The sequence below is a fragment of the Pinus tabuliformis genome, chromosome 3_1, assembly GCF_031772625.1.
Source record: "Pinus tabuliformis cultivar Carrire ecotype Pingquan chromosome 3_1, CPIR1, whole genome shotgun sequence".
NCBI lineage: Eukaryota > Viridiplantae > Streptophyta > Pinopsida > Pinales > Pinaceae > Pinus > Pinus tabuliformis.
The window spans coordinates 771,645,064-771,658,330 of record NC_142301.1 but is presented as its reverse complement, the minus strand read 5'-3'; positions in this window follow the sequence as shown (position 1 = coordinate 771,658,330).

Sequence of the window (13,267 nt, the reverse complement as noted above, 5' to 3'; positions counted from 1 at the left end):
AGAATAGCTCATTGGAAATCTTGGTGAGTCTATTTTCTAGAACAACTTGAATTTTTGGATTTGGAGTCAATTTTCTCCTCCAAACATGGAATCTCCCAAGATTGCTTCCTGTGTGGCAAAAAAGTGGCAGAGAGGGCACTTTTTGGGTGTTTTTTTCCCTTCTAGAGACCTAGAACTTGTCCAAAATTCTCAGCCATTTCTGAGTAGGCATATTTTTTCATGCTGATTCCAAAAATGCAAACCTTTTTGCAAATGGATGCCCCCAACAAAAGTAAAAAAACCTGTTTTACTTCAAAAATTTCAAAAATGACAAAAAATGCTCCAAATTTATTGGAATTTGGCATGAGTGATCCTTTTTATGTGCTTTGCTGGGCCAATGATCCTTCAACCAAGATGTTGAGCTTATATTGCTCTTTTTTGCTCCTCAAATCTCTTTTTAGCTTAGCCTTTAACCTCTTCACCCTTGTTTTGCAAATTTTGTTCCGGGTTAGGTTATGATAGGCCATATGGTGCAACATTTTCTTCTCTTTGTTGGCTTTCTCAAGCAATTTCTCCAGGTGAATGTTTTCCCTCTCTAACCATGATTCCCGGTTAGCCTCAATTTCTTTCTCAAGGGATGTCATTTTGATTTTTCTTCTCTTTGCCACTTGCCTATTTTCTCTAATTGTTTGCAGCTCCATAATAGCTTGCTTGTCTTCCAGTTGCTTGCTCTCTTGCTCAAGAAAATTGATAATCCATTTGGCCCTCTCAAGGTCAAGAGATAAGGCTTGTATTTCAGCCTCCTTCTCTTTGATAATCATGTCTTTGAGTTTTGGGCTTTGAGAACCCAAATCAATGTCATCCTCCTCAACCATGAAAAAATCCCTGTCTTGCCCTTCAGTAGGGCCCTCATCATGCATCTGTTGCTTTCCTTTGTCTCTGCCATGTACCTATTTAGCTGGAGAAGAAGGCAAAGCCCCTTTCACCCCCGGTGAAGATAACATTTGCCTATGGTCCGGTGAAGAAAACAAGACCCCTTCCACCTTTGGTGGAGATAGTACTTGCCAGGCAATAGCAAAAAGCCTCCTGGTGCCTCTCTCATAGGTGACAAACGCTGGCACACTGTAGTTTCAGTCTCATGAACATCTGGCTGTCTTGAAGGCCCTCCTTCCTCTTGAAGGACTGATGGAATTACCTGAGGGCCTTTGAAAATCTCATGTGCAATGAAGGTATCCCATGGTATGTTCAACAAGCTTAGCTGATGCAAGACAACAATCTTAATTAGTGAGAAGTGGTAAATGATGTTGAATCCTCCTCTCTACCCACATGCTGCCCCTTATTCCACTGTTCACATACATTAGGGATGCTTGTTGTTGCTGCAATGGTTTCAGGTGTCAAGGTGAAAGAGACACCAACAAGGTTCACCTAACCATTGTGAAGATGAAGAACAAACAACCTAGCAAGCTCATGATGATATTTCACCCTCTCTACCATTTCATAAAACTGATAACAAGACTGGTGTTTAAAGCAAGTTACAGCAAGAGGGCAAGCAAGTAATTCTGTGAGAGTGGTGGGCTCCTCCCGGATGATTTTCCCTCCTTTATGTGGTTTTCTTGGTACATGAGCTTCTCAGGAAGAATCACTAAAAGTTTCCTCTTCCCTCTCATAGTCTGAATCTGTCTCCATGCTTATAAATTTTGAAGTGAAAGTTGATGAGTATGAAGAGATTTTAAAATATGAGGGTGAATAATGTATCTAGGAAGTGAATGTTGGTTTCTTTTGGGGAATGAGGGAATTGACTGGTATTATGAATGTAGATGAATGTTTTGATAATGAAATGGATATAGTGAGGGAATAGGAAGTGGGAGTTATGGTTTGGGAATAGAGTATAGGGTTAGGGTTTGGTAAATGGGAGTGGGGTTTGGGAAGTGAGTGTTAATGATTTTGGGAAAGGGAAAGGGAAAGGGGATTTATGGAAAGTAGTTTAAGGGAATGGGGTGTAGGAAAATAATCTAAGGGAATAGAAACAACAGAAAACAATACCCTTTGCAATGAGACAATTTGGAGGATAGCTAGGGTTTAGTTTCTTAGACACGAAAATCACCATAGCCGATGAAAAACCCCTTGCTAGATAAGATGAGAAGCTTTACTTACTTGATGAGAGGTCAATTTAGGAATTTGAAACGAAGTGAGGTGATGGAGTCGTTTTGATGCTTCAATGGATAGGTGTGCAATGCTGCCTCTCAGGTTTGCAGCGCACTTTGTATGCCCAATGCTAGAACAATTTTTAATGGAAAACCTGCGCCAGGTGCACAGGGCCAAAGCCCAAGTGCGCAATGCCGACAAAATTTTGGGCTTTTTGCTTAGTTTTTTCCTCTTTCTTCCAAAAACACGATTTTTTTCCTTTATCTCATTCACTTGAAACAATGAAGACTTCAAACACATGGATGGATTTTATATCCCCTTGCTTTTAATTTATTCATTAACCAAACCCACTTTTCTAATGTTTTGCTAGCTTTTGCACAAATGCCCTGTTTCACTTTATTTCTGACTTTTGCCTTTTTGCAGGTGGACTTTTACATTGATTTCTTGCCTGGAAGGAATGGATCTTGTCACTAGGTCACCAAGAACAGCTTTGAATACATATTACATATAGAAACATTGAAATTACATGAAATTTTTATGATAATGGAAAAACCCTGTTTTCAACTCAAAATAGAGTTTTGAGGTAAAACAAATTTATTGAGCATAACAGAAGTAAAATTTATGATTTTATGAGTTTATTTATCTTCCTCATGTTCCTGCTAACCTTTTATTTAGTTTTGGATGACCATGATGACAAACCTAGACCTAGTGAGACTAAAACCCTAAAACTGGTTTTTATAGATTAACTGAAACTGGATGACAATAAATGACCTAAAAATGTGATAACATGTCAACAAATGAATGCCATGAGGGTAATTGGCATGAAACCACTACCATCAGTTGATCCATAACCTAATGGAATGCAACTGATCGGATGGGACACCTAATATGCATGCAAAAAGAGCAATTTGATCACTGATGGAGGTAAGAAGATACTGACACTAACAAATTGCACATGGATCTGCTGAACTCCTAGATTTGGATCTTGCATCAGAGTTTCATGTAGTCTCATGGCAATCTCCAAGGTCTCTTCTTGACTTGTTATCTTTTGCTGCGACAAGACACTACTTAAGTGTGGTAGTAGTGAAGCTACAAACCACTCGCAATGCTGTCCATCCGTCAAATTCATGTTGGCTTCATGGATTGTACACTTAAAACTTTGATTTAGTTCCCAAGGCGTCTCTCTTGGTTGCATCGCGATCTCTTTGAATCCCACAATTGACTGTGCCTCAGATTTAGGTCTACTAAATTCTCTATTCAGTGCTGCTTGGATGTCTGATACTCTAGAATTCAGGTTGTCATTAGAGTATTTAATATACCAGGTTAGCGCACGATCTTGCAGAGAACTAACCAGTGTCACCTTCTTTATATGATCATCTGTAACACCTTGAGCTTCCCATATATCCCTCACAATGAATTAGAATTGGTCCAGGTCGTCATTTCCCAAGCCTTTGAACAAAGGAAACTTCACTGTATTTTCCATACTGAACTACAGTGGAGGTGGAGGTGGTATGGGTGAAGTTGGAGGTGATGGTGGTGAAATTTGAGGTGGTATGGGTGGAGGTGGTATTCACGGGAATCCTTGTCTTATTAACTGAATAGCACTTCGTGGAGAAATATTCGCTATTTCTTCCTCGTCACCTCGTGGAGGAGAAATCAATGGACTATACTCCGGACCCTTTTTCCTTCATTCCTGTAAGTTTTTCTGCTTCGTGCAATCCCGAACGTCAAGGTAGCTTCATAGCCCGTTTTTCGCACAATAGCATTTTAATCCAGGAATACAAATACTTTACATACTTACTGCGCAGTCCTTTGAATAAGTGCCGCTCTGCCTCACTGTAGTTGATTGATGTGTCGACCACGAATTCAGTCACAAATCCTCCTATGACGTGATCGAGCCAGTGAGCAACAACGCAGGTGATCTTATCCTCCAATGCTTCCAACCTTCGCACTAGCTCTGGGGTCCACACAATAGGACCGTCAAGTTTCCACCTTTCGTGGCTATTTGCTAGCTTCACAATCCACTTGTATAGCTCAATAGGTAAGAAGAAGAAAAAGATCTTGTGGATCTCTGTATACAAGTATCTGTCCAGCCACTATTCCTTTTTCAGTCGTGGGTTTCTGTTCTCCTGCACCGCGAATTCGTGGATCTTCCTATCCAACCAATCTCCGATATCCTTCTTAGTTGGATTCCAGTGATACAACATCACACATATCTTATGCAGATTCTGGTCCCAGCAACATAACCATTTGTTGGCTTGAGGGGACTTGACCCAGGTTCAGCATTAATTAGCCAAACAAATTCCTACACTACTGACCCTTTTGTCATCAGCCCGTAGAGTGCAGACTGAAGTCTTACTTGAAGTAGTATGGGGGGATGCTGGAACCAAGTTTCTGCACCCTAAGATGGTTGTGATGTCGTTTGATTCCTTCTATCCCTGCCTTCACGCAGGTTTCTTCTTTCTAGGGCTTGCAAGATGAGCCCTCTATTCCGTACCACCGCAAAAGGGTACAGTCGACCTTTGCGCAAGCCTAACTTGCTGCTCAGGTACTTTCGCGCTACTATGGCAGCTTGTCATGCAGATTTCCCAATTAGTCTAAGTGATTTACTTATCTCATCATATACTTAAAGTTAACATCGCGTAAGAATATATTCATAATTGCGTTCAATTATTCAATGTAATTGCATTCATTTGCACATCATATAAGCATAATAAATAAAATTCTTACATAAAATATCCAACCACATCAACAGAACAAAGACACAGAAATTGCAGAATATCTCATTTTATTAATATCTTCCAAGTGTTACAACTTCTGTCCGCCCTGCGCACACAACTGCAGGGGTCCATGCACTCAGGTGCAGACTTCTACCCTAGGCCTCTGTGCACTCAGCTGCAGAGCCTCTACCTACTCTACAACCCAAGATTTAGAATTCTTGCTCCAAAGCTATGACTCTATTACCTCGTATGTCTCCCTATCACCTTAGTGCTTAATTCTTTTTATACAATCCCAATGGTCCGCGAACCATGGGTAGATCTCTTGCAACTGACTTTACTTTACAAAACTAGGGCAGACTACCCTTTTTGACACATAACATCTTCATGATCCATGAACACAAAATGCGGAGTCTTTAGAATTATATTACAAAAATTGACTTAAACATGGACTTTTAGCCCCAAAATGGCGCTTGGGGGATCCTGCTCCCAACAATACAACATGCACACAACACCACATGTACATAGCATCATGTGTACAACATGCACGCAACACCATATGTACACAACACCATATATGCAACATGCACACAACACCATATGTAAACAACACCAATACTGTATATTCAGAGACCACACTATCTTTACCAAGCAACCTTGCTTCTAGCTTCTTTCCTCTATCCATGCTTGTCCCAACATGCCACAAATCACATCACTAATGCATCCCTTAGAATTACTTGCCATAGCATAAACATGGGCATAACATAAGCACATAATATCAATTCATATCCACATGATACTAACCACAAATCTGTCAGGGCTACTCTGCCCAATTGATTCCTCATAAGACCAGGAACCTCTTCATGTCATTCACCTTCATAAGAAATCATTCCTCCACTAGAATGATCCCTGATGACCTTGTGAGACAACAAACACACACACACACACACACATACACATAAACATTAGCATAAAGCAATCATGATCCCTGATGACCCGGTTAGATAGCGACATATGCACATAGATACATACGTATATATACATCAACATAATCATAATCACAACAAAATTACCAAATGTCATAAGGTTGAGGTTAAGAGAACTCTGTTTATCCATACACAAAATGCACAATATCAAGAATGACAGTTCCCAACATAGTCAAGGAATCTAATGCCTTAAATCCATTTACTTTACCTTTCATGCTTCCTTTCTCATGACGTTCTTTCCACCATCCATTTATCCCAATGGACAAAACCAATCTATCTAACTGTCATATTCTTTCCCTTAGCTGCCTTTTACTCATGCACTGGGCTTCATCTGGTTCTTACATTACTTGTTGGGTTCTATTCATCTCTCCTTGAGCTCCATTAACTTTCGTCTTTCCCCAACCAATTCCCAATGTCCTCAAAACATAAAAGAAAGAACAATAAACAAACAAGGAGAAAACCATGAGAAACCAATAGCAATATGACACCACAAACAAAGTGGTATGGCCATGCACCAGACATAATTAAAATTTCAAATTAAGTGAAAATAAATCACAAAAGACCGAAAGAACAAAACTAATAACAAACACCATCACTCAACCCCATGGGTTCTCAATGCTTCCAAGGGAAAGGTCAACTTGAACCTTCTTCAAGATTTCATGGTAGTCTCTTTTTCCATGCGATCCCCTGCATCATACTACCATAAACACATAGATTTTAGTGCATAAATAAATGTAACAATATATCTGTTACCTTACGTTGTTGTACCCAACACGCTGACCTATAACTGAACTCGTACATATATCATCTCTCAAGGGACTCTAATTCCTTGATAAATCCAACCATAACTGAAAACCAAATATTATACCTGTCAAATATGTGTTCATTAATATAGCACATATCCTCATAATGTCAGCCAAAATCAAGGTTAAGAAGACTTCTCGTATTCACACAAAACACTCATTCATTTGGCATTGCAGTTTCTAAACATAGCCAAAGGAATTCTCACCCAATTCATTTATTTTACCTTTTTCCTTGCTACAATTGAGTCTTATTATATGCTATCACATCACCCAACTATTAATTGTATATAAACAAATCAAATATTACCTTTTCACGCTAATGCCAAGCATGTTTCCCTGTAACTGTTCACACATGTTGGTCACATGTTCTAAAGATCAAGGCATCGTGTCTATTAATTTGAAATCATGTTTTACCAAGACTAATATTTATATCATAACCTGCGATCAACTCACATTCATAAGTCATAATACTAAAACTAGCACCCACTTTCACTCAAATGCATATATATTATCTCAGAACATATTATGTTAGTACAACCATATTAAAACAAGATCGTTCCTTCATGCAATGTTATAGACTCATACTCATATCATGAAATTAATCAAACGTTCAAACAACCTATAACATACCATGTTAGATAAACCAAATAGATGATATAATCAAACTCATACCTCAATGTATCTCAAGGGAGACTATCACATCTTTACATGCTAATCCATATTAGTACAACAAAATATCATAAGTATATCAACTCATACCTTAATATCATCCATAACCATCTACACAGGCCAATCCAAATTAGCATGATACATAATAACATCAAGATCTTAAATGAAATAACCATAATAATTATGCATATGACTGCAATGCATATAACAACAAGTTACTATCATTCATAACCATCCATCGCATGTGCATATGATCGCACTAATTAACTAACATCTATATTGCATGTAACCACAACAACAATAGAATGATAGGAATTTATATAACCATAATGCTTATAACAACCATTAACCAACATACCTTCATTCCCAACATACAAACTTGAATCACGATATTCTCTTACCCCGAGGTCCGGTGTTGCAACCACACCCTGATGATCTGCATCTCCTACTCAATCTCAACCAACATATCAACATCATAACATACCAACAACATCATGATGACATAAACTACATAAAATTACCACATGCATGACAACCATAACCATGCCAATGCATGCATAACAACATGCATCTAGCCCATCCATTCCAAGTGTTTGAACCTGGGAGCTTTGATACCAATTTGTAATCACCCCTCCCACATTTACCCAATTTCACCCCTCCCACATTTACCCAATTTCACCGGTATTCTAGGGTAAAAATGAGACAAAGAGTTACTATGACATGAACCAACCTCCAAGCTTCAGTAATGGAGGTGGGGCTGACAATTGGAACTTACTGACCATAATCTAACATCCTACAGGGCTTACCGAGCACTCAGGAGCCAAAGGACCATATCACGTGATCAAACCATGAGCTAAACTGCTTTTTTAGTGACCTGGGACCACAACTGCATGCATGACAAGGCCTCCATGTAGTTATAGGCCTCCAAATTCATGCATAACCTTGTAAGGGTATAGTTATAGCCCAAAAATTCCAGTTTAGAGTGTGTGGTCTTGATATCTGAGCCACAATTCCATACTCGCCTCCAAACCACTTCCTGGAACTCAATGAGACTTTCCATAATGATAAATAACATTAGGACTGTTGGGGAAATTATATGAATGATATATCACCACAAATTCAATTATCAACTAGGGAATCGTAATCAGTAGAGCTGATGCACTATATGTGCCGATAATAGATAAGTTCCTATGTCTGATGAGTATAGCCTAGATAAGAAGCATTCAAAACTAATACTACATTTTACAAGTTTCAATCTAACTTTCTCACACAACTTAAAGGTCAAAAAGCAAAACTCATAAGTGAAATCTCAAAAAACATGTTATTTAAAGGTTCTTTGTCAGGTAATATGTCTGTCCATTTATAGGCTCATGAAATAGAAAGTTGGATTCAGCTCTGTTTTGTTGTACCAATTGGATAAAATCAACTTACTACAATTAAGCAAAGAAATCATTCCTAATTTAACTAGTTCGGAAGGAAGCTTAGCATTCTTATATAAGAAATGTTAGGTATGACAAGAGTCTTCACTTAACAACACATGCAGGTGAATGGTGAGATATTTTATCTTAACTTTTCATGCTCTTCAAAATATAAATCAACAATTAAACATACGACCTGGGAAATAAAGTTTGCATTCACAAAACTAATGAATCCTCATTCAAAAAATAACAGCTCCAGACTTATATCACACACTCTCAAACATATTAATTGCATAGAACAAAACTAAAATCACATAAAATAATTTGGAATTGAATTATAACTCTAACTCTTCACACACAAACCAAGCTATATTCACAATAATTATAATAAAAAATTTACCTTGATGGCTTTAGTGGGCACTTGCCGAGCTAACAAGGAAAGCTAAAAGAAAACTACAAAACTAAAGACTCTATTAACAAAATAGATTTATCAGATGCTGCTCATACCATTGATTTTAGAAAAGGTTTACAAAGCTATTTGATTAGTTAAATCCACAACATAACAATACTATCTAAATCTCTGTATCTTTGTTTGACACCTATCATCTATGAGCCTTCTATTATAGAGGAATGGTCATTACATACAAAGTTTAAAAGATATGATCAAATCATCATGAAAATATTACACATAATTTTCCTTCACATTGGGCTTCATCCTCATGACACGTAGTTCACAAGGATGGAGCATATCTTGATTTTCCATGAAAAGGGTGAGACTTTGACCATCAATTCCCTTGGTCTCATTGGAAGTAGTTCACTCGAACCATTAAGGTAGAAAAGTTAGGTTTGGTAACAGATGAATAGGTCAGTATAAGACGAATGTAGGTATCAGATGAGCACAGGTATCGGATGAACACAGGTACTGAATGAGCAGGAACACAGGTACCAGACGAGAAACATTGGTACCATATGGATAATATTGGTGCTTGATGAGCAGGAACATGGTCTTAAAATCTATTTGAGTCAATCTGAATAATTAGAGAATATGAATAATCAATTATTCTATTTCTACTAACAAGAAATCATAAAAATCATGCTTTGAATATAAATTACCTCATAGATACATAAGGATGCTAAAAATTATGTTCTTGAAGAAGATAGGAAAGTGGTGAATAGGTTTAAGGTAAATTTGGTCAAAAATAGAGGACAATATAGGGAGTTATAGGCATAGAAAAGGAGACCCAACACTCCCTAGTGCCTAATTCATTGCATGTACTCATTCAAAAAGTGTTGAACCATTCCTCAAAATTTCAAAAATGGAGTCTTCTTACAACTTGCCTAAACATCAGCTGTTTGGATCTAAGATATTCACACTTGAAGCCTCTTCTTTGAGTTCCCTTTTAATAACCGTGGTATAGTGTATTAGGCGAATAACCTTCGTAATCTTGGTGGAGATCTCATCGTACTCATCTTACAACCTATGGCTATTCTCCTTTAATTTCTCATTCTCTTTCTTGATGTACGTGTCCAAAAATGTATACTCTTTCACTTCTTCCTTTAGTTTTTCATTTTTCTTCTGAAGTCTCTCAATTTGGTTGTCATTTGATTCCTAGTTAAAGAACTAGCAGGTTTAATTATTTTACACTTTGTGATTGCTTAATTAGCTTCAACCTATTTCTTAATTCTTTCAAGGTTTCTGTAACTAATTCCTCTGTTTCATTACGAATTCCATCCTGTGCATGTTCCTTTTCAAGTGAAGCAGAGATATCTATTGGATTTTCTGGAAGAGAAGGAGTATGAGTGGTCATTACCTATTTTTCCATGCTCCTAGTAGTTTGACATGTGGGTGCTGACGACTCACCATGTTTCTTGTTAGGAGTGAGGATATTGTCTTGAAACAATATCCTCTTCTTCCTTTTGGTCTGTGACATGGACTCTGTGACAAAGTTTCTCCTTCATACACCCCTACCGCCAAAGAATATCACGTTTGAAGGTCCACGCTTGGTGTGTGTCCCACTTTTGAAGCTTGAAGATTGGGACTTGGGGGACACTAAGCGGTTTCCCCACCTAGCTACCGATAATTTCATGTAGTGAGTATTCTACAAGGAGTTTGGTGTCACTGCGCTAGAGACGGTGAAATGGATTTGTGGGGTGGAAAAGGAAGGATTGTTGAATCTACTATGGGTACCGCATTACCACTACACTCCCATAAATTTGATTGTTATCAAACAGTTGATGTGCCTGGTGCATGATAGGTGCCTGTGGTTGGAAGAGACGATCCCTATACCGACATGCTCATCCATAAGATCACCTTACTACCGTGTTCAGGACTAAATCTGGCCAAGGCATTTGGTGGAAAGACAGGCGAGCAAGACCTCACCAAGCAGATGAAGGACAAGTTTAAGCTTGTTAACAAGCTGCTTGAGTATTCCATTTCCATCATAATTGACCTCGCGGTGAAGGTGGCCACCCAAATCTTGGCTGGAAAAATAATGAGAAAGTGTCACGCGGACAAGGTGCTGGCACCAGTCATTTCACTAGCAGCCCAATGCGCGGAGGGGGTATAGTTCAACTAGGCACGTGATGAGCCTAGGTATTACAACAATAATGCTGCAACTCCCAGGGCTACCAGCTTTACTTATCAACCTAGGTTTCATACAAACTTGGAGGTGACAGTGCTATATGCACAAGTAGAAGTGAAGGTCCTTCCTATTGTCACTATTTGTTTGGCAAGAGACCCAGGGTTCCAAGCCAAACTTCTATAGGGTCAGAAGAATCTTAATTCTTTGATGGAAGGAGAGAAAACCTATTCTAAGAGAGAGCTACTCTACTGCAGTAATGAAGAAAACATCATGAAATGTTAAACTTACACCATAACCTAACTAACCAATTAAACAACTATGCTAAGCAGAATTGCTAAATTAACACTAGCCTAATGCTAATTTTCTAAGTTGCAGAAGTAAAGAGCATCAAAACTAGACTAAGGTGTAAGAAAGAAACTTAGGCTAAATCAGGTTTCAAGTGGAAAAAACAATCAGAGGTTGAAATTAGTGAAAGGAGGACGTGAGGGAGCAACAATGCATACGTACCGTTGGATCAGTCGGGTGAAAGGCAAATGAGCAGTGGAGATTGGATCGTAGGAGGTTACGTAGATAGTTGGGCGAAAAGGGTTAATGAATAGGATGAACGGTCGAGATCGTGTCACGAGGGATTAGGTGAGTGGATGGAAGAATGAGGTTAACAAGAGATGAATGGCTGAGATCTAATCATGCAGGTGAAGTCAAGAGATGGATGATGAAGATCATATTGTGGGGAAAAGAAACATGCGGAAATGAGGGAGCGATTTTCTAAGGTGGTAAGTAGTTTCTTGCGCACCCTTCAGGCTGTAAGCAATTTTTGGAAATTTCACGCGATTAGCCTTACTGCGTGACACATAGCACGAGAAAATGAATTTTCTCATGTGCTCTCAGGTGGATAACGTTCGTGCACTAATCCGCGCGAGATTGCATGATAGCCATTGGATCAGGCAGGGCTGATCAATGGTGGAGATCAGCCAATCTAGTTGATGATTGGGTGAAGTGACAACCATAAGATTAGGAAAGGCATATTGACGGTGGGGGTTTAAAGTGCCTAAAGGTGTGGAGGTGACGCAATGGCCGTCAGATCATGCGAGGCAGATCAATGACGGGGACTTAAAGTTCATAAAGTGAGTGGTGGACTGCATGCGAGGCAGTAGTTGGAGAAAATAGTGAATCAGATGGTGATTGTGAAGGTTTGTTGGTAATCGAACGGTGATGAAGTGATGCATGAGGAATGTGCTGGAGGCGGTTTCAAATTAAAATGACAGAGAGAACCAGTGCGGGTGAACAAACAACTACTTTAAACAATGACTTCCATAGCCCATGCGAGAATAAGAGACTTGTGTTTTTGGGGTTGCTGAAGGGTCTTTGCCTCAAGTCATGGTCGCAGAGGGAGGAGATGAGGCCAAGACACCTACGCACAACCTGATAGTAATATTTTCCTCTAACTAACCTGTGAATTAAAAAAACACAAATGGAAGTAAACTTAAAGTCAATGGAGACCATCACATCCTCCAGAATTCCCTCAGGGGTGACTGTGGAATGGTCTGCAAGTTGCAAAACTGTTGTGGTATTCCTTAATGACCCTTGGAGGTTGAGCTTGAGCATGGTGTCCTTGGTCATCACATTAACGGCAGCCCCAAGATCAATCACAGTGTGTCGGACAATGGTGTCATTGATGTGCACATCTACTACAGGGCTTCCAGTGTCCAAATATTTTGGACATATTACCTGCCCCAACATTAAGTCAAACAACTACCCAATGACATTAATGGTAGGGGCATCCCTTTTTCTTCTTCCTGGATGTTTGAATCACTTCTCCTTAATCAACTTGTTGTAAATATGAACATCTTTGATTGCCTGGAGAAGGGGGATCTTTACACATATATTTTTCAATTCTCCCAGAAGTTTAGTTTCTTTTGGGGTAGGCCGGAGTGGTTGGGTTAATCTTTGAGGAAAGGGTGGATTTAC